The sequence below is a fragment of the Choloepus didactylus genome, chromosome 2 (assembly GCF_015220235.1).
Source record: "Choloepus didactylus isolate mChoDid1 chromosome 2, mChoDid1.pri, whole genome shotgun sequence".
Classification (NCBI taxonomy): domain Eukaryota; kingdom Metazoa; phylum Chordata; class Mammalia; order Pilosa; family Megalonychidae; genus Choloepus; species Choloepus didactylus.
Window position 1 is genome coordinate 20,270,388 of NC_051308.1, and position 23,001 is coordinate 20,293,388.

General features: G+C 43.9%; 1 protein-coding gene across 1 annotated transcript in view; it reads right to left on the reverse strand.

The window, feature by feature from the left end:
- Positions 1 to 18,145, reverse strand: part of GNG4 (G protein subunit gamma 4) — an 86,074-nt gene extending 67,929 nt beyond the window's left edge. The window contains exon 1 of the mRNA XM_037821555.1: positions 17,763 to 18,145. The gene's annotated coding sequence lies outside the window, so the exon portion shown is untranslated. The remainder of the gene's footprint in view (positions 1 to 17,762) is intronic.
- Between the last annotated feature and the right edge of the window lie 4,856 nt (positions 18,146 to 23,001).

Here is a 23,001-nt window from a genome sequence, read left to right on the forward strand (position 1 = left end):
CCTCCAGGACCAGAGAGTGACCCTCTCTGCTGGGGATGCGAGGGGGCGGGTGGGGTGAGGGTCTGCAGAGCTTCCTTAGGTGGGGGATGAGGGGTTGGCAAGACTCCAGGAAAAAAAAATGAGTCTCGAGGAGATTTTTTGTGCCCCCAGACAGGACCCTAGACCTGAAAAAGCCATGAGTCTAAAGGGGCCATACTCATCAGCTAACGGGTGATCTTCTGATGGAGGTTTGCCTCCAGCACCAGAGAGGCAGCTCTCCCACACTTGTACTCTGCATAAGTTCCGGGGAGACCCTGATGCCACTTCAGGCAAGCTGGGGACACTCTGTAAAGTCTGAGATTAAAGTTCACGGCCAACCGCAGAAAGCATGCTTCAGTTACAGTGGACTTATAAGGAAAGTTAGGAAAGTCACCATTTCCCACACCCGAGTTTGCAGATTGAGCTTCACACCAGCCCTATTCATCGTGATTCACAGGTGCTCGATGTGGCCTTTTAAATGAAGGCTTCTCTGCAGGACCCAGCCGTCATCCCTGGGCGCTTCGTTTCACTGTTCACCAGTCCACGCACTGTTGCATTCAGAAAGTCCTCAGCCTCCTCTGATTCTGGGACTTTCCCACTCCCACCTGACCATGACGCCTGGCCTCAGCATGTCATCCAGTTCCCTGTGGCTCACTAACCATTTATCAAGAGGCCGCCTCCTTGATGACCTGGAATCACGGTGACCGACACTCGGCAGCCAGAGCACCCTCAAGTTAACCACGCCACTGAGCCCGACAAAACCGATCGCGACCTGGAAGACTCTGCCACGCAATCCCTCTTTGATCCAAACTGGCACGTGCTCTACTTGGAAGTGACCAAGACAAACACCTGCTTAATTTTTCATGCAGGGAGTTATCAGTAAACAGGTCGAGGGTGACATATTTATAGAAGGCAAAACAAAATAGTAGCCCAGATAAAGCCACTGATTTCAATGGCTTTAATTTTTAATTTTTAACCATATCAGTGCTTAAAAGGTAGTGGACGGAATAATTCTTCGGAAATGTCAAATACGATTGCAAGGGGCTTAAAAAAATTGGTATCAAACTTCCTCCATGTAATATTAGAAATTAAATAATTCCAGGCCATCCCTAGCCCTGAGTATCTGAATTTACTCCTAGGTGCTCAGCAATTTTCCATTTTCAGGCTTTTGCTTCCACTATTTTATATACTCTACTTCTCCCTGACATACCACCTCAATTCTTCCTGTTAAAACCCTTCTTTTCTCAGCTTCAAGGTTTCATTCAGAGGCTACCTACCTCTCAAACAAAGCCTTCCCTGAGCTGGCCTCCCACCTTTGTCCCTGGACCTGACCCCCACGTTATATTATATGACACTTTTGGGCTCCTTATTGTCCTCGCCACAGTAGATCTTGAATTCAAATAATTGGGAACATGTCTTTCTTCTCTTTCTTTATAGACTGCTAGCTCATTTAAGAGCAGGCAGCTTGTTAAATTCATTTTTATACCCCCATGGCACCCAGCAAAAGGTTTTAAACTCAATAGTTAATTAACTGAATGCAAAAAAGCAGTATCACCTCTCTTTTCTCTCTCTGGTCAATACCATGGGAGCAGAAATGAAGGTGGCCTCTGCCTAGAGGTTCAAATATCATCAGCCAAAAGGGTTCCAGATCTCATTTATTCTTTTATAGGGGGTGTTTGTTTATTTCCAAATGGAATTATTCCAGATTTTTTTTGCTAATTAAGTGCTCCTTATAAAAATTTCCAAACTCCATAGGGAGGGGTACCATAGGGAACTTCAATGAGAACTGCTTGGAACAGATTACACACCTCTCCACATTTACCATTCTCCTGCTTTTTAAATAGTAGAAAGATATTTAAAGCCTCCATTCCTTATAAATTCACATAAACCAAACACAAGCTCATGAAAGAGGCAGGTAATATTTATTAAAGATATATAAGAATTCCCTACTATACTGTTTCAGAAAGCTTCTCAAATCATCAGCACCCTTAAAGCTGTCAGATACACACCTTCAAAGCATTGCAAGTACTTGAACACTTGCTGTTGAGGACGGTAGCCCACAGCTCAGCTACTTGAATAATCAACACAGACTGATGCTGCTGCATGGCAGAACCCTCATCAATAGCAAGCAACAGAAGCAACATGTTTTGTTCCAGGGAATTCTGGCGAGAGCTCACGGTTTGTCAAGTGCTGTTCATCTCAGCTTGAGATGGCAGTTGAAGGCTCCCTGCCAGCCTGTGCCACACAGTCTCCCTGTCGTAAACAGGCCCATGCTGAGTTACCAAAAAGCTTTCCTGGAGTGGGGTGTGGGCGTAACCTTGGGAATGACTTAGGATGCACGGCCTGTGGACCCGAGAGGGCCATACTATTGGCGAGGAGTTCTGAATACTTTATTAACTGAAACACAGTCATAGTTGATTATCCATTACTCTGTCCACTGGAAGCCTCTATTAACCAATGCTTCTGGAGGAGTCAATACTGAGAACTGGTGTTCATAGTCACGATGACGAGGCAGTGCTGGGTTCTAAAGCAGTTTCCGATTTAAGACCGTTTACATATCTAGTGTATTTTACTTTTTCGAATTCTTTGAAGAGTGGTGATATGTGGACTACTGTATCTCTGTTAACCAAAAGATGGCACTTTACAGACAAGAAAAACTTTTATTCTGTGAACACATCAAATAACAGAGCTTAAAATAACCCGAGATGGCTCAAAAGACCACAAGCAGAGGGTCAGCGGGCTGTGTAATGAGGCTTGTTACTTCCCAGTTGCAGAACACCTCACGCAGGGTGAGGTTTACTTTACATTCTTTTTATCTTTATGCCCTCTTTTGTGCACAGACTGAATAGTCAGCTGCAGAACAAGCTGCCGGGACTGAATTAGAGAATTCTCCCTGCAAGTTAAGTAGGAACAGATCAAATACTCCCAATGCTGGTTCTGAGGACATAGCCTAAAGAATTGAAAAAAGAATATTTTTTCAGATAGGGAGAGCAGTTGTGGAGATTTGTGTCTCATCTTATTTCTATTTTCAATTACTTATATGTCTTTGAGTAAGTTTTTATGTCTCTCTGCACTTCAGTCTCCCCATATGTAACATCTTCTTAACCCCAAAAGTAAAATGCCTCAGGTGAACAAAACCAGTAGACAACTTGGCAAATTTATAAATATTAGACATTGCCACCTGACTTTTTTGAGATTAGGCAACAATTTAAGGGCTTGATACTAAGAAAAGTAAAAAAAAAAGGAAAAATACACTATTGTAGTTTTCATTCCAGATTAGAAGAATGTGTAAGACCAAATCACTATTTGAGGGCAACTGTCTTTAAAAGAGGAAGAAGTGACACTGAAAGTTGTCACCTACTTATTAACACTGTTGATCATTTGTTATATGCATTAGAAAGATCTCTTTGATTAGACAGAACAAAAAGAAAAGCAAGGACTGAGCTGGATTGGCAAGACAGGAGAGCAGGATGGGGTAACCCAGGGGGCTGGTGGTAGGACCACAAGTAAAGCAGAGCAGCTGGCACTGAGAGACAGACCTGCTCCATCACTGACTTTATCAAAGTGGGAGCCCATGCCCACAGGAGGCTGTGGCCGTTCAGGAGCACGTCACCCAGGCTAAGGCCTGTAGAGACATGGCCATGTCAAGGAAGCTCACAAACCCCCTGAAGCAGAGGTAGGATCCTGGATGCACTGACTGGTGGTGTGTGCAGGACCCACCTGTGCTGCTCTTCTTGGGAGGACACATCTGAGGTGGAATCTGCTACCTTATTTTCTTGTAGGAACATTTTGGGGTCATTTTTTCCTTGAGAGGCAATATCATGCAATGAAAACAGTGTGGGGTTGGTGGCAGAAGCTCTGAGCTTTCATCCTGGCTCTGCTGTGCACCTTGACCAAATTCTGTAAGCCTCAGTTTGCTCGTTCAAAACTGGGGATAAAAATACCTGCCTCCCAGTGTTTCCGTAATGATCAAGTGGATATGGATATGTGAATGCTTTTATTTATTTTTTTTTTTATTTTTTTATCTTCATTTTATTGAGATATATTCACATACCATGCAGTCATACAAAACAAATCGTACTTTCGATTGTTTACAGTACCATTACATAGTTGTGTGAATGCTTTTAGTAAACTACAAACTGCTAATCAAATGCTACTTTCTGCCCCTCTGAAAATCTAAGCATGGACTGTAAAACACCTGGAATATAAATTAGGCAGACATATCTGGAGTAAATACTTTCAGGTAAATACTTACTATGCCTAATAATTAAAAAAAAAAAAAAAAACCTTTAAAAACATTGCCCACAACTTCCTCTGACCATTTATTCCAGTCAAAAGATGAGGGATGGGGGTTATTTTATATTAAAGAGCAAAACAATGGGAATGAACAAAAGAGTTATGAGGTGGAAACAAGATGTTTGAAAATAAGGAAACTTAAAATGCTTAAGGATACTGCACTTACCCAGAAGGCTGTCCTTAACTAATGGAACTAGGGGCACGTTTCTAACCATCTGATAATGGAGTAAAGGTAGAGAGATTTGTAGCATCAGACAACTTAGTCTGCCTCTGGCACAGGTGGCTGTGGGTGAGGCGGGTGAGCTGGGTCTGGAGGGTTGACCTCTGCTCTCCGGACACTCACTGTCCTGCAGGCCACTAAAAAGGAGCCCAGGAATAGCTGTGAAGGCCACGTCCCTCTCTTGGCCCAGAAGGGCCTCGATATCCAGGCCGCTGCCCCGCCACCTTGCTGGCATCACCTTCTACTATCCCAGTCTTCCCCGACAAGCTCCGGCCCCACTGACCTGCTGCTTTGTAATCCCTTCTCGGAAGGAGAGATGAAAAGGTGACAGCGGATAAATGCAGGGTCTGGAACCAGATGGCTGAATTCTGAATCCTGGATCTGCTCATTACTAGCTATATCGCTTTGGATAAATTAGTGAACTTCTCTCTCTTTAGTTGCAACATGAGAAAGGCAAGATTTATATCAGTTTCCTATTGTTGCTGTAATTAATTCCCACATACTCAGTGGCTTGAAACAACACAAATTTATTACCTCATAGTTCTGGAGGTGAGAAATCTGAAATGGTCTCACTGGGCTAAAAGTCGAGGTGTCGCCATGGCTGCTTTTCTTCTGCAGGCTCTAGTGGAGAAAGCATTTCTGTGTCTCTCCCAGCATCGAGGGGCTGCCTAACATCTCTTGGCTCATGGCCTCTTTCTCCATCTTCAAAGCCAGCAGGGGAGCATCTGCAAACCTCTCTCTGGTCTTCAAATCTCTCTCTGACTCTGATCCTCCTACCTCGCTCCTTCACTTAAAGTAAACTTTACTGTGGTAACATTTCTATAACATAACATTTGCCATTTAACTGTTTTTAAGTGTGCAATTCAGTGGTGTTAGTACACAATACTGTACACCACCATTCCATTATTAAAACTTTTTCATTACTACAAACAAAGACTCTGTACCCAGTAAACAACAACTCCCCAGCCCCTGGTTACCTTTGATCTAGTTTCTGCTCACTCTAGACGTTTCACATAAGTGGAATCATAGAATGTTTGTCCTTTTGTGTCTGGCTTATTTCACTCAGCAGTAACTTCAAGGTTCATCCATGTATCATGCATCAGCACTTCATTCTTGTTTATAGATGAATAATATTCCACTTATGTCATTCTTGTTTACAGCTGAATAATATTCCAATTATGTATATTCCTTATTTCATTTATCGATTCATGTGTTGAATGGCATTTGGGTTATTTCCGTCTTTTGGCTCTTGTGAATAATGCTACTGTGAACACTGGCATACAAGTATCTATTTGAGCCTGTTTTCAATACTTTTAGGTGTGGAATTGCTGGAACATATGGTAATTGTATGTTTAATTTTCTGAGGAAACAACAAACTGTTTTCCATAGTGGCTGTACCATTTTACATTCCCATCAATGGTGTCCAAAGGTTCCTATTTCCCTGCATCCTTGAGAACACTTGTTATTTTCTGTTGTTTTTTGTTGTTGTTGTTATTCTGTTTTGTTTTTTAGTAATACCCATCCTAGTGGATGTGAAGTGGTATTTCATTGTGGTTTTGATTTGCATTTCCCTAATGGTTAATGATGTTAAGCATCTTTTCATGTGCTTATTTGCATATCTTTTTTGGGGAAATGTCTATTCAGCTTTTTTGCTCATTTTTAAACTGGATTGTTTGTCTTTTTATTGTTGAGTTGTAAGTGTCCTTTATATATGCTGGATATTAAATTTTTACCAGATATATGATTCAAAACTATTTTTTCCCATTCTGTAGGTTGTCGTTTCACTTTCTAGGTAATATCCTTTGATGCACACAAGTTCTAAATTTTGATGAAGTCCAATTTATCTATTTTTTTCTTCTGCAGTTCATGCTTTGGGTGTCATACTTAAGAATCCACTGCCAAATCCAAAGTTATGGAAACATACCCCTACGCTTTCTTCTAAGGGTTTTATGATTTTGGCTCTTATATTTAGGTACTTGGTCCATTATGAGTTAATTTTTGAATATAGTATGAGGTAGGGGTCCAACTTAATTCTTTTGCATGCGGAAATCCAGTTGTCCTAGCACCATTTGTCAAAGAGACTATTCTTTCCCCATTGAATGGACTTGGCATCTTTGTTGAAAATCATTTGGCCACAGACGTATGGGTTTCTCCCTCTTTCACTCTTTAGATCCTTTGTGATTAATAATCCAGTACTCTTAATCACACCTGCAAAATTCCTTTTGTCATATAAATAACATCTTCACAGCTTCTGTGGATTAAAATTTGAATACCTTTGGGGGCCTACCACAATAATTATCAATAATAAATAGTTGATACAATGTAAAACACTTATAGCCTGGCATGTAGTAAGCATTCAATAATTATAGAAAAACAGTAATTGAATAAAGTTTTATAATTATAATAAAATAATAATAATTATTGAAATAATAAGATTGAATTATTATTATTGTTATGTGCTGTAGCATGGCTCCCAGCCTGAAAGCCTTCACCACTCACTCAGCTCTATCCTAACCCTTTCTTCTAGCCAAATCCTGAAACCTCATTCAGGAAGCCTTCCCTGACCTTCTGGGCTGGGACTGGTGTCCTGTTGTGCTCTGGTGAAACCTGTTCTTAATTCCATGCCGTATATAATCATCTGTCTCCCTCACTAGATTGTAAATGCCTGAAGAGCAGACACCACACTTTACTCATGTCTGCAAATTCCTATCACTGGGCACATGGCACACAGTAACCCTCAAATATTCCATCAGTGACTAATGGTCCTCCCTGACTCTTCAGCAAATACAGGTGAATGAGCCGTGCAGCAGGCCAACCAGTGGAGAGAGCAGGCTGTTTGCATTCTCTACGTGCCTTCTGGTGCCCCGGCACACAGTGTTGCTGCTGTCTGCGGGAAGGCAGTGGTGGTGGGAAGGCTGTACTTGTTATCATACTCTGAACACAGGCAGTTCCTGCAAAGTGAGTAGCTAGTTTCCCCATAACAGGAGGCTCTCTCCATTAAAGATGGGGAAGACAGATGAATGCATTTAGACTGGAAGGAAACCTGGTCTCCAGCAGGTATTCTCAGCTAGACCGCATCTGTTGGCAGTTATCACCTCTGGCTCCAAGAGGGGTGAGGAAGGCTGGCATTGGAAACAGAAGCCAGGGGATGCTTAACCAGATTGGGGGTTATTGGAAGTAAGGAAGGGCCCACAGAAAACACCTAGTTTAGTGGTTCTCAAACCCAATGGCTATAAAATTAAACCTACAGATTCCCAGGCCCTAGCCCAGGCTTGCTGGGTCAGAATGTTCAGGGGTAAGACCCAAGAAGCTGTATTTTTGAACTGAGCTTCGGATATCCAGCCTGGTTTGGGAACCACTAATGGGTCTACTCTTGATTTTAGAGATAAACTGTGCTGTAAATAAACGGTTCTCCTAACACTGGTGTAAAAATTGGGAGGAAAGGCCAGTGCAGTTCATTGTCAAGCAGACCCACTGTTAACCCATCAGGCCACACATCAAGAAGCATGCACAGACAGTTCTAAGCAAGCAGCTCTTCTAACCCAGCAGAGTCATGGTGGGTTGGGAGTTGCCAAGTGGCCTCTCCACTCCAATTAGCCCTCCTCAGATTTTCAGTATGTGTGGGTCTTTGATCCAGCCTTTCAGGGGCACCCTTCTGGATGTCTCTGTGATCAAACTCCCCTGTGGCCCAGAGATCTACTTCTTTCTCTCAGCCTGGCACCTCAGCATCCGAAGTCACTCGTCCATCAGTCTTGTCTCTGGATCAATGGGGCATCCACAGAACAATCAGGCTAGGAAGACATCAATTTTGGAGTGAAAAATATCTATATCTTGTGTGTTACTTGCTAAAAGAGTCTCTGTCCCCTCCTCTACCTTGGATTATATTACCAAATGCTCCTTTTGTTATATGGAGCTTCCTTTTATGTTAGGGGTGGGCTGGAAGGAGATTGAAGGGGGAACAAATAGAACCTGTCCTGTCAAGGAAAGCAGCTGGGTATAAAATAACCTGTGGACCTGCCAACATTTTCACCTGCTTCCATTTTCGCTGGCTCCACATATCAGACAAGTTCATGTGGGCAGTAACCTTAACCTTGGGTCAACATGGTAAATCCTTCCATGGCTACCCTATTTAAAATTTGCAATACCTCTTCCTTCAACTCCTTATCTCCTTTTCCTACTTTCTTTTTCTTCCAAGCACATTTTAAGATGCTTATTTATTAATTTACTTATTTAAATTATTTTTTTATCTCTATTAAGATGTAAATTCTATGAGGGTAGGGATGCCTGTCTCCCCTTCCATGGCCTGTTTTTGTTCACTGCTGTATCCCTAGCACTTAGAGAAAGTACAGTGAGAAAAACCAGCAGACAGACATGATGAGAAACCAAGGAAAGAGAGAGAAAACCCAGCAATGGGGTGTATTTCACAGCTAACAACAGAGGGCAGGAGAACCCAGAGGAGGGGATGCACTCAGGCCTGTGGACTGGGCCAATCTGCAGGGCTGCTGAGGTACGTTGCCATGGCTACCCCGCAGCGGGCCTCAGGCCACTAAAGCTTGGGGTGCGAAGGGAGGTGACCAGGAGGTTTGGGTGAAACATGAAACGAAAACTCACTCTTGCATAGAGACACACATGCATCAAAGGTTAATAAACTGTGATTCTCCAGTGTCAACACTCTCTAAGACACTGGTGCTAGCAGCATAAGATCAAATCTGTAAACAGTACTGGGACAAAGAAATCACAAACAAGAGACAGAGCAGCAACCACTTGAACACAGAAAGAATGAGTCATCCAGGAAAATGTGGCGGTCACGGGTTTGCTGTTGTTTCTCAAAGCCTGGCAAGACCTGCAGCTACAAGGGTTGCCAATCAGGTGGGTCCCTTTTAAGGGAATTTGATATATGAATGCCTACGTTCAAAAGTGTGTGCATTTTACAGAATTTTAATATTGCCCCAAACTTCATGTATGTTCTTTGAGGCATGGACAGCTGTACTTCGTTTAGCATGCTCTGCATCTCCTGGGGCCATCTCATCCACCCCATGGCTTCACCTGGGGACCAAGGACTCCCCAGGCCACCTCTAGCCAGATCTCTGCTCAGCCCTGCCTGCACGCTCCACCGGGATGCTCCTCGGTCACCTCCTAACTCGGCAAGCCATACGCTCTCTTCACTTGCCCAACCTGCTCCAGTAATTCACTAAACCAGGTTAAGTTCCACCCCTCTCCATTCAGGCACGCAAACTAGGAACTTTGGCTGGAATCTCTGGTCCCCAGCATCTCCCTGTCTCCATTTCCCTCCACTTATCAGAAAGCAACCCAACTGACGATACGGCCTGAGCATTCTAAGGACTGTTGCCACTGAGCGTTCTCAGAATGTTCCCTGCTGACCCTCTCATTCGGCTGCCTTGTTCCACAGGGCAGTCACAGCCAGACGGCCAAGGCTCGGATCTGCTCTAACCTGCTTCTGCTTAAAAACTGCTTGGGATTCTCCATTCTTCATAGGATAAACTCTTCCCCATGTCACTCAGGACTCTTAATAACCCGGCTCCATCTGCCTTCATTGCTCTACCCCCTGCTCTTTCACAACTGCCTGCCTTTGCATCCTCTGGTCCTCTGCCTGGAAAGCCCTTTATCACTGGTCTGGCTTGAAAAATCCTCCTCAGCTTCCCAGGACCAGCTCAAGACACGCTCTCCTCTTCTGAATCCCACTACTCTCAGGAAGAATTAATGTTACCGTAATCTTTATTCCCACAGCACTTTAAACATGTCTATCATAGCACTAATCCATGGGCAAGTAAGCTGTTTTCACACATATACTCCCCTCAAGATAATGAGTTCTTTGAAGGACAAGACCATATCTCACTCACTTTTAAATTGCCAGTGCCTAAAATATCATGCATATATTACAGATGCTTGACACATGCTTAGTAAATGAATGTTTAACAAACATAATTTACATATCATTTTTGAGGAACCCATTTATTGCCTACAGTAAAATACATGCAATGAAAAGTCCTCCATAGTTTGGAGCAGTAACACATAAAAACTAGAAGGAAGCTCCCAAATCCCAGCACTGAGAAGGTTGTTTATAGTGTGGATCAGCAGAATCCTGTGATGACAAATCCCATTACAAAAAAACATTCCATTTGATAAAAATGAGCATGGGTCCAGGCCAATGGTCAACTTATTTCAGACACTATTTACTGCAACAAAGTCTAGCACAAGGAGTACAAGGAGAGAAACTGCAGAGTTCCAAGGAATTTGACCCAGTAGAGAGCAGAATGAACCCTAGGGGAAACAAAGACTGGGTCATATGCACAGGACACACCACTTTTAAAATGTGTATTGTGGCTATATATATACATATATATATATATATAACATAAAGTTTGTCATTTTAACCATTTTTAAGTATGCAATTCAGTGGTATTAATGAGATTCACAGTAGTGTGCTACCATCACCACTATTCATTGCCAATACTTTTCCATTACCCCAAACAGAAACTCTGTACCCATTAAACAATAACTCCCATTTCCCCTTTCCTCTCCCCCCAGTCCCTGGTAACTTGCAACCTACTTTCTGCCTCTATGAGTTTGCTTATTCTAGATATATCACATAAGTAGAATCATATATTTGTCCTTTTGTATATGGCTTATCTCACTCAACATAATGTCTTCAAGGTTTCTCCATGTTGTAGCACTGATCAGAACTGCATTGCTTTTTACAGCTGAATAATATTCCACAGTACAGATACATCACATTTTGTTTATCCATTCACCTGTCAATGGACACTGGAGTTATTTCTACCTTTTGGTAATGTGAGTAATGTTGCAATGAATACTGGTGTACAAATACCTGCTCAAGCCCCTGCTTTCAGTTCTTTTGGGTTTATACCCAGGTTTGGGATTGCAGGGTCACGTGGTATACCATTCTATGCTTAACTTTCTGAGGAACCACCAAACTGCCTTCCACAGCAGCTGCACCATTTTGCATTCCCACCAACAATGAGCGAGGGTCCCAATTTCTCCACATCCTCTCCAACACTTATTTTCTGTTTTTTGTTTTTGTTTGTTTGTTGTGTTTTTTTTTTTTTAACATACTGCTTTTGCTAAACCTCTTTGTAAGGGCTCTGGAAACGGGAGGGTCATGACATAGTGCTGGCCTCGGGGCTCACTTGCTGGAACCTCTGCAAGGTAGAGCGTGCACTGAAAGCTCAGTGGGGAAAGGGCCAAAAAAGACAATTTTTAAAAGATGAACCAGGTGGAAGAGAATGTGGGGAAACACTGTCTTAGTTTCCCAGGGCCGCTGGAACAAATTACCACAAACTGGGTGGCTTAAAACAATGCAAATTTATTCTCCCACAGTTCTGGAGGTCAGAGGTCTGAGATAAGTGTTGGCAGGGCTCCCTCCAAGACCCGGGGAGAGAATCCTTCCGTACCTCCCCAGCTTCCGGCGGCTGCCAACAATGCTGGCTGTGGCTGCATGACTTCCGTCTCTGGCCTTTTTCTCATGCGTCTGTCTGCTCGTCTCTCTTATGAGAATGCGTCATTGGATCTAGGACACCCTCTGGTAATCCATGATAATTTCATTGTTAAAAACCTTCAATTATTAATCTGCAAAGAACTTTTTCCAGTTTCCAGCATAACTATTTGGAGGCCCCTGTTCAACCCACCAAGAACACCAAACTGATTGAAAAGTGGCTGCCAGAGACAGGGAAAGGGTGGCAGGATCAGAGCTGGATCTACCTGGGAACCCATAAGGTTCAGCTAAGCCAAGGGTGTGGTGAGCACATCCCAGCATCATTCCTAAGGCTCCAGTGACCCTGTCCCTGTTAGACAAGCTTCAGCTGCAAGAGGGAAGTGTGTGATACCGATGAAGGCCAATTTATATATTTATACCTCACCTCATTCCAGAAAGAATGCAGCGGTTGGCATCACCGTCAGTTTCTTTTTGGTATTTTCCTTGAAGTGCAACCCTTTGGGATGCTTCACTCATGTTCCATCATCATCCTTTCCATGCCAACCATGGCCCTCAAGAGTCAGGAAGCCTGTGTTCCTATCTTCACCCCACATTCCCATAACATCTGCTTCCCCCTGTTTAAACTATCAAACGTACACCTATTATAACCGAGGTAAATCTGGTCTCCTTAACTAGGTTGCAGTCTTCTCACTTCTTGGGAGTAAATAAGCACCGACAGGCTGTTGCAGCCTTCAGGTTGTAAGTGCAGTTAACTGGGGCACAGAGAAAACAATTTTCCCAAGACTGCTGAATGAGGAGTAAAATCAAACAGGGATTGATTCATGCCAGTTTAGTATGACGAAAGGTCCTGCTGGAAATTTCCACTAAGGGTGTGCACAGCAAGAACAGCAAGGCAACAGGGCAGGGTAGATGCCTCTCCAAATCAGGATGGAAAAACACTCCTGAGGATGACAGAGCATCCTAACAACAGAGGGAATTAGGGGAAGAAATGCAGCTCTTCCCAAGGTGTATTAATGATTTGACTCTAAGCACATAAAAGTGTTGCTTGACTTGAGGGTGTGAGACAGAACTTGCTGGATGGGGAGTGTGTAGTGTGGTGGTGAGCAAATGCAAGCTGCACCAGCCTGTCCTGCTGCCGGACCTTTGTCTCCTCTGCCTTCAAGGGCCTGACCCCAAGAAGACAGAGCCCCAACAGGAGGCATGAGTGCTGTAATAGGCTGAGAGGTGGTCCCCAAAAGATATGTTCCCAGAACCCGTGAACATGACCTTATTTGGAAAAAGGGTCTTGCAGATGTAATTAAGTTAAGGATCTTGAGATGAGATCATCCTGGCTTACCTAGGTGGGCCCTAAATTCACTGATGAGTGTCTCAATAAAAGAGAAGACACAGGCAGTGGAGAAGGCCATGTGAAGATGGAGGTGGAGACTGGAGTGATGCAGCCACAAGCCAAGGAGCACCTGCCACCACCGGTAGCTCAACGAGGTGTGGAGACATTCTCTCCTACAGCCTCCCAAGTGAGGTTGGCCCTGCCGACATCTGGACTTCAGACTTAGAGCCCCCAGAATGGGAGATTATAAGTTTGCATCGTATCAAGCTGCCCATTTTGTGGCAATTTGTTACGGCAACCCAAGGAAACAAATACAACTACTGTCCTTGCCTCACCAACAGTCTCTGCACCCCAAGGCACAGAGCCCTGCTGGGCCATCATCATAAAGGACGACCTGGCTCCCAGCAGACAGCCTCCAGCAAGCTCCCCAAATTGCTTGGCCTCCCACTCCCGTCCCAATATTCCCTTGCTCTTTCTTTCTGTCCTTTTTTTAAATCCCATTTCTTCTACTTGGACCTATATACTTGGGCACTGTTTTGTTAAAGATCTCTTGATTTTACATATTTGTGTAACTGAATATTGGAAGAAGAAAATACAGTTGAATTTGGGTGGTGCAATTAGAGGGGAACATCTGTTTTTCATTTTAACATCCTTCAATGCAGCTGTAAAGGTGTTTTAGTAATTATTTTTGAAAGAATTAAAAACGTTTCCCCTCTTTCTATTCCTATCACCCTGACCCTCTTTCTTGGTGGTGATGGAGGGTGGGGGTGGAGCAGACGACCACCATGAGAGCCCAGGATGAACCAACAGGGACTAATGAGAAAGGCATAAAAGAGCAGGTGGTTACCAGTTAATGGATCACAGGCTTTATACACATGTCCATGAGGTGGGGGTGCAATGAACAATCACTCAGACCCCAGAAGGATACTTAGAGCATTATTTTACTCTCTCTGGGGTCCCTTCCACAGCTTCACGGCAAACATCCCACTAGAGAGAGAAAACTCAGCAACCCAGGGAGAAGTGATTTGAGAAATCTGAGAAGAAAGAGGAACAAATCTTCACTTTTGGGAGAGGAGCACATGCCTAGTTCCTGGGTGTGGGTCTTTACACAGTTCTTCATTGCTTCTTCTCTTCCATATGCCTCAATCACTTTTGTCATTTGTGTAACTTTCTTTTGATTAGTTAAAAAAAAAAAAAACACCACTACCTCTCACTAGACACTTTGCCACACTCCTGAACAGAGAAAACACTAGCAGTTACCACTAAGTTTTTGCAAAAATAGTTCAGGTACTGTATGAGGACTGGATGAGAACATACGCCTGACAGTGTCCAGTCCGGGGCCTAGTGACCCCTGGTCCTTCTTTCCCCTTCTGCTGTCTGGGGCTCCCCACCCAGTCTGGTCCTCTTTGGTTGGGCCTTTGGTGACTTGTTTGCAGATACCCAGGAACCTGTGGGCCACAAGGACGACCAGCTTCTCCACAGCTACCTATACTTCTGCACTCCCTTGGACACCCAGCACCCATTCCACAATAAGCACCAAGGCTCTCAACAATCGTGCATGCACTCCACCATCTGCACAATACCTGCCATTTTGTTTTTCGACTTCCAGCCAGGAAAACTGATTGTACATCAGCTGCCATTTGACCTAACAAAAGCTCCTTGATAATTAAAGTGATTTGGAATGCTCCAGCTAGCTTACTGAATTGATCTCTTTTTAAGAACCCATTGTTTTCTCCACAGTAGATTTTTCTTTCAGCAGTATTTCTTGCTTCTGTTTCCTTCCCCAAATTGAAATTTTATTTGTGCTTTCACTTTGGATCATTTATTTAAGGCCATTGGTTTATTCCTCATGTAGTTTTAACCAGCTACCTCTTTCAGTAGTATTATGCTAATTTCCATACTATAATTGAGCTTCCCATTTTAATCTCTCTACCTGCATAATAGAAGTCCCTTTGTGCCTGAATAAGTCCAGAGTGAATGAAATACCAAATAAAAAAAGAAAATCAGTAAGATCAGATAATAGTACATGTTCATAAAGCTGCTCTGAGAATAAATCAGGTAACATTTGCAAGAAACCGTTTCAAAATTCCACGAAGAAAGAGGTAATTTACTGACATGCATTATAAGCATTCTTCCCTCTTCAAATAAAACAAAAAAAGAGGCAAGCCAAGAAAGATGCGATAGTGAGCTGTGGGCTATAAATAAATGAGAAAGATTTGTCTGTTGTGCCTACTCTCAGCTATTTGGCTACCTGACCCAGTAAGTCAGTAAGTAGTGGTCCTGCAGTGAGTGTATGTGCATGGGGGGAGGGGAGGTTAGGGGTGATGGTGGAGAAAGTGGCATTACACCCAACCACTCCTCAATTCCCAAGTGTTCCTTTCTTCCTGAGACAGCTATAGGACACCTGCTTCCCCAGGGATCAGGCGGAGGACAATGTCCCTGTGTTTCCACCTGGTGTTCTCCCTTTTCAAAGAATACATTCAGATTTGGGAAGCTTCGGAGATTTGTTATTTGGCTTTAAAACTGTAAAATGAATATGGAAAGCTTTTTTTTTTTGTTTTCCTGTTGACTTGCATGAGGAAAATCAAAGGCATCTGCCCAGCCAGTCATGGGGGGGGAACCATCCTTTGCCACGCTCTCCCTCAGCAGACCCAGGATCTTCCACAGGGGGAACGGTGTGTGTAGGTGGAGCCACAAACAGGAAGCCGATTGCCCTAAACAGTCATCAGCCTAATAACCCCACGGTGAGGCTGCTCATTAACCACCAAAGCATCAATAAACCTCGTCTTTATATTAACACTTAGTATTTATTGTCATAGCCATCTCTTATCATGACTGATAATTACGACAACCCTGCACTTTAAAAATAATTCATATTTTAAATATTCAGGGTCTTGTTTCTCAGGACTGGAAAATGTTTTCCATGCATCACCTCAGTTGTTCCCACAATAGCGTCTTGCAGGGAACAGGGCCAGATTGGACGGCAGTGTGCCTCCCCTCCCCCACCACACTCAAAAATCATGAAAAGGAACTGCCCAAGGAATCAAGAAGCCACTCACAGACCCCAGGTCCTCTCACTTCCACTTGACAGGGGATTTGCCGCTGAATTTTCCTGTCCCACTATCAGAAGCACCATGCCTCACTCGTGAAGATATGACAGGTTTTAATGGGGAAACACAGGTGCAGCCTAGGAGGCCTTTTGCTCTGGCTGAAACACCCGGTCCCGGGCCAATCCTCTGCAATTCTGGGCAGTGACTGAAAGAGATGTTGGGGGACACAGGGAGCTGGGGCAGAGGGTGGGAGACCCGGTGTCCATGTTCCATTCTACCACTTGATCAAACTTTAACATTTATTGGTTTTATAATACCCTAGCTCAGAATACACGAAAATAAGCAAATCCTTCGAAATTAAAGTCTTCTCCAGCCACACTTTGTGCCCCCATCTCACCCTCCCGTTATTTTTCTGTGACAATTAAAAAATTAAACCAAACCTCTTTCAATTCTGCTGAGTGCGCGCGCTGCGAGCCAGTAATTTCAGCACCAGCCTTGGGGACAGACGCCATAAGGGAGGGGAAGAAACCCAAACCTTCGCCTTTCTAGCCCTTGTCACCACCGAAATTGCTCCCAAGGCAGATGTCCCTGGTTGTTGGGGGAATCAAGAGAGCTTCTACAGGCACTCGCCAAAGACATTTCCCCAAATAAAATGATGACCAACTAACCCCACCATCTCCTTCCACTAAGGTCCTCTTCATCTGGGGAACGTCCCTGCCGCGAGAACAGCAAACGCTCCGTGACCTACATATGGAAAAGGGGTCTCCCGGTAGCCTCCCATCGCTTCGAGCCAGAGACCGGGAAATCCCCGACTCCTGGGCGACCCCCTAAGTGTTTCCAGTGGATTGACCAAAACTGTCCTCGGGCTTTCCGAGGGCTTGGTGGGAGGGGCCCAGGATGGCGCTGGAGCCACCGCGGAGCACCCGCGCTTCGCGGCGCACCGCCGGGTCGCAGACACCCAGCGAACCAACGTACCCGCTTCACCTCACCTGTGCGGGCACCTCCAAGGCCGGGCTCCGCTGCGTGGGACGAAGCTGTCGCCAAGATAATTACACGTTTTGTTGTTGCTGTTGTTGTTGTTTTTACGCGCTTCCACTTACATCTTTAGGACGACCGAAGCGCCAGAAACCTTTTCTCTAGTTCCAGAGACTTTCCAGCCCGAGTTTTCCTGTTGTTTCCGGCTCGCACCGGGCTCGCTACAGCGAGGGGGCTTTGCCTTCCCCACCCACAAACTCGGGCCGGCTTCGCCTCTTTCACCTTCTGAACAGACAGCAGCCGAGACGCCGCTCGCTGATTCCGTGCCCCAGAGAAGGGTCTCCCCTCCGCGCCCCCGGCTCCCGCCGCCTTCCCCGGCGCCCAGCGGCTGAGCCCACTTACCCGGAGCGGGGCGCCAGGCACTGCGGGAGGGAAGCGCGCGGGCCGAGGGCGCCGCTCACGCGCGGGCTTTGTCTCCGGCGCAGTTCACGCGGGGGGCGGCCTGACCCAGCGGCATCGCTTCTCCTCCGGGCGCGGGGCTGGGCGCGGGCTCGGGCGCGCCGGCGGGGGCAGTGGGGCTGCCCCGATACGGCTGGCGGGTAAGGACCCGGCTCGGCTGCGTCCCGGCTCCCTGCGCGCCTCGGCGCCTAACGAGTTCGCTATGGAAACGCGCGCCCCGCGCCTCTCCCCTCCGCCCCGCCCCGCGCAGCTCCGGCCGCCGCCCGCTCCCGCGTCTCTGCAGCCCCAGCCACCAGCACCCCCCGCCCTCCCGGGCCTGGGTAGGGAAGCGAAGCGAGGGAAGGACCACGTAAGGGGTGGGGGTGACGGCAGCTAAGCACCCTCCCCTCTCCTCTCCCCCTCTCCTATTTGAGAATGAAATCACCAAAACGCAAAGTGATTCATTTAGTCAAATCCCACTCTCCCGGCCTCTAGGACTTGTGTCCAAGCCGGGCAGGCTTAGGGAGCTGCGACCTCCCGACCCCCGCCTCCTCCTCTCCACGTTGGTCGCGCCCACTCGGCTGCAGGGTCTCGCCCAGCGCGCGGGAGGGGCCGGGAACTCCGGGTCGCCGCCGCCGACGTCAGTGGTGCGTCACTGGGGCTCCCGCGCCGGGGCTCCGCGCGCTCCCCGCCCCGCTCCCCGCCCCGCGCCGGAGCCCGCGTCGCCCAGAGACCAAGCCCGGCGGGGGCGCGGCCAGTTCCATCCTTCACCACAGAAGACAGAAGATCCCTCCGAGAGGGGGGCGGGGCGCGGGCAGTGAGTGGAAAATTGCTCAGTACCTACGAAAATTCGCGTGGCATTGTCTGCACTCGCCCGGCGAGAGGAAGGGGCCGTGGCTAAGGTTAACGCTGGCGTCGCTAAGTAACGGGGAGTGAAGGGAGCCGCCGAGCCAGCCCCCCATTTTTGGGAGTGAGGGCAGCGCCGGCTGTCACGATCGCAGTTAGCCACCAAGAAAGCGGGATAGAAATTCTCAGTATTCATGGAGAGCGGAAAACTGTTTCCATGGGAGCTCCTCGGTGACTCTTGGGATTTAGATAACGACTGCTCACCAGGCGTCTTCTCTTTTGGACTAAAAACATTTTGTGATTAATATAGAGATTTAAACCCTCTTATAGTCCTCTTACTTTAGGGAAAAAGAGCTAGAGCGCCGTCCATTTTCCAATTCTTGGGAAAAGAATACACCTTTGCAATAGAGAAATGAAAAAAGCAGTGTTAGCAGGATTTGTTGGAAACGAAGGCCAATATTAATTCCTTTATAAAACAACCAAAAAACTATGGTTGACGTTTAGGAAATATTTGTTTGAAAATCTACATTCCTCATCATCCTCAACCATCAGCAACGGATACTTGTTTCTTAGATCTCTGATCCCCATTGATTTGACATTTGCCCCAGACAAATGTGCACCTTAGTGCAGTCCTAGTGTCTAATAAGATGAAATGCAGACACGAGATAGGCCCACCCGGGGCCAGCAAACATCTCACATTGATTTTTTCCCACAGGCCCGTGTCCATTTTAAGACATAGAACTAAATTGTAGTAAGATGACTAAGCCACTAACTGTCCACAGCATTTTTAAAATTGATAAAGATATAAGGGTACAGCATTTCAAATTCAACAAGTCCAAAATTGGACTCACTATTTCCATGCCACAATCTTTCTCCTGGTTTTCCTGCCTCAATGGCACCATTCACCAAGTGGTTGGATAAGGCAGAATCCTGTTTTCTATCACCTTAATTGCCAATCTCAATCCCAATTCATCACTTTCAAGGAAAATCAGTATCTACTTCCAGATACCCCACCCCCTTTTTTAACCTTTCTAACATTACACTATCCTTTCAAGGTAAAATAGGTCTACTTTAAAGAGCAAGAAAAGGGAAAATTGTGCATCTAAGCCAGGGGTTCCAAGGTAAGTACCAGGACCAAAAGTATCAGCATCACCTGGGAACTTGTTAGAAATGCAAACTTTCAGTCCCCACCCTAGTTCTACTGAATCAGAAATCCTGGACATGGGACCCAGGAATCTGTGTTTTAACATTCCCTCCAGGTGATTCTCATTCTGTACAATTTGTGGACATCATTTAAGAGTGCCAAAACAACACAACATACACCTGGTTCCAGAGCTGGGTATCAGTTTTCCTGGTAATATTCTAGGAAGTCTAGTCTGTTTTGTTTTTTTTTTTCTGATATTAATATAGCCACTGCAGATTTCTTGTGATTAGTGTTTGTATGATATATATTTTTCTTTTACTTTTTTAAAAAAATTAATAAGCTTTATTTTTTACAGTTTTAGAAAAATTAGAAAAACACTTCTGCTTAGAAAAATTAAGCAGAAAGTACAGAGTTCCCATGTACATCTTCCCTTGCTACAGTTTCTCCTATTATTAACATCTTGAATTGGTGAAGTACATATTACAATTGATGAACAAATATTGATACATTTTTATTAACTAAAACCCATAGTTTACATTAGGGATCACTCTTTGTGTTGTACAGGTCAATGGGTTTTGACAAATGCATAATTTCATATATCCACCACCACAGTATCATACAGAATAGTTTCACTGCCTTAAAAATACCCTGTGCTCCTCTACTGATTCATCCCTCCATACTTGCCCCCACTGAACCCCTGGTAACAACTGATCTATTTACTATCTCTATAGTTTTGCCTTTCCAGAATGTCATACAGTTGGAATCATACAGTCTTGTAGCCTTTCCACACTAGCTTCCTTCACTTAGCAATATTCATTTAAGAGTCCTCCAGTATTTTTGTTACCTGCTGCATCATTTCTTTTTATCACTGAGTAATATTCCAGTGTATGGATGTACCATAGTTTCTTTATCCATTCATCTCTTGAAGGGCATCTTGGTTGCTTCCAGTTTGGGGCATCTATGAATAAAGCTGTACACTTTCATGTGTAGGTTTTTTGAGTGGAGATAAGATTTCAACTCAATTGGGTAAATACCCAGAGCTTGTGTTTAGCTTTGAAAGAAACGGCCAAATTGTCTTCCAAAGTGGCTGAACCATTTTGCATTCCCATCAACAATGAATGAGAGTTCCTGTTGTTCCACATCCCTGCTAGCATTTGGTATTGTCAGTTTTTTGGATTTTAACCATCCTAATAGTTATGTAGTGGTATTGTTGTTTTAATTTGCAGTTCCCTAATGACATATGATGTTGAGTATCTTTTCATCTGCTTATTTGACATTCATATCTTTTTTTTTTTTTTGGTGAGCTGTCTCTTCACACCCTTTTGCCCATTTAAAATGGGTTGTTTGTGTTCTTATTGTGAGTTTTCAGAGTTCTTTGTATATCTTGGATACAAATTCTGTATCAGATATGTTTTTTTACAAATATTTTATCCTAGTCTATTGCATGTCTTTTCATTGTCTTAACATCCTTTCACTTATAACCTTTCTGTATCTTTATTCTTAATGTGAGTTTCTTGTAGACAGCATAGAATTGGGTCTTGCTTTTTTTATTTAGCCTGACAATCTGTGCCTTTTAATTGGAGTGTTAGGTCATTTACTTTTTATGCAATTATTATATGGTGGAGTGTAAATCTACCTTCTTGCTATTTATTTTTTTACTATTTGTCCTATTTTTCTTCATTCCATTTCCTGCCTCCTTTTGGATTAACTGAGTCTACTTTAGTATTCTATTTTATTACAAGTATTGGCTTATTCTTCCTGTGTCTCATTCTAGTGTTTAAAATATGTATCTTTAATTTATCACAGTTTATTTTCAAATTACATAACACTTTTTATTTCATATTAGACTTTTACAACAGTATACTTCCATTCCTCCTCTTCCATCATTTGTACTATTTTGTCATCTTTTCCTTTTACACATATAGTAAACCCCACAATAAATTATTTTTTGCATTGAATTGTCAATTTTCTTTTAAAGAAATTTTGAAATGATTTTTTTTAAAGTCTCTTGTAGTTACCATTCCAATGTTTTCATTCATTTGTGAAGATCTAAATTTCTATCTGGTATCATTTTCCTTCTATCTGAAGAATATGTTTTAACATTTCTTGCTATGCATATCTGGTGACAATGATGATTTTTCTCTGGCTTTGTCTGAGTAAGTCTTTATATCGGTGTGCAAATGTCTATTCACATCCCTGCTTTCAGTTCTTCTATGTATATACCTAGTAGCAGGATTGCCAGATCATATGGCAATTCCATACTTAGCTTCCTGAGGAACTGCCAGACTGCCTTCCACAGCAGCTGCACCATTTTACATTCTCACCAGCAGTGAATGAGTGTTCCTATTTCTCCACATCCTCTCCAACACTTGGAGTTTTTGTTTTGTTTTGTTTTTTTTTAATAGAAGCCATTCTAGTAGGTATGAAATATCTCATTGTGTGGTTTTGATTTGGATTTCCTTAATAACTAGTGATGTTGAACATCTTTTCATGTGCTTTTTTAGACATTTGTATTTCCTCTTTGGAAAAATGTCTATTGAATCTTCTGCCCATTTTTTAGTTGGGTTGTTTTGTTGTTGAGTTGTAGGATTTCTTTATATATTATAGATAGTAAAAGTCTTTATTTTGCCTTTTTTTGGGGGGATATTATTGTAGGTTGACAGCTGTTTATGATGGCAGGGTAAGTCTGTTCCCAGTTTTCCCAAAATGGACAGAAGCAGAAGTTTCTGGTCTACCTTTTATGCCTAATTTTTCTCCATCCTCTCACTTGTACCTTATGTCCCTGACACGCTGATAGCCTCCAGTTCCAGCTTTTTTATACTTTTGAGATGTGGCACCATTGATTTCTTTCTATGCTAGACACATACCTGGTAAATTCCTGTTTTCTTCAAGATTCAGCTAAATCATTAAAACCTTTATGAAACCTGACCTGACTGCTTCCTGGACCCCATTTTTTTAAAAAATTCAATTTTATTGAGATATATTCACATACCATGCAGTCATACAAAGTGTACATTCAGTTGTTCACAGTACCATTATATAGTTGTGCATTCATCACCAAAATTAATTTTTGAACATTTTCATTACCACACACACAAAAATAAGAATAAAAATTAAAGTGAAAAAGAACACTGGGTGCCTTTTTTTTGGCCCCCATTTTTCTATTCATCTATCCATACACTGGACAAAGCCTGGACCCCATTTTTAATCACT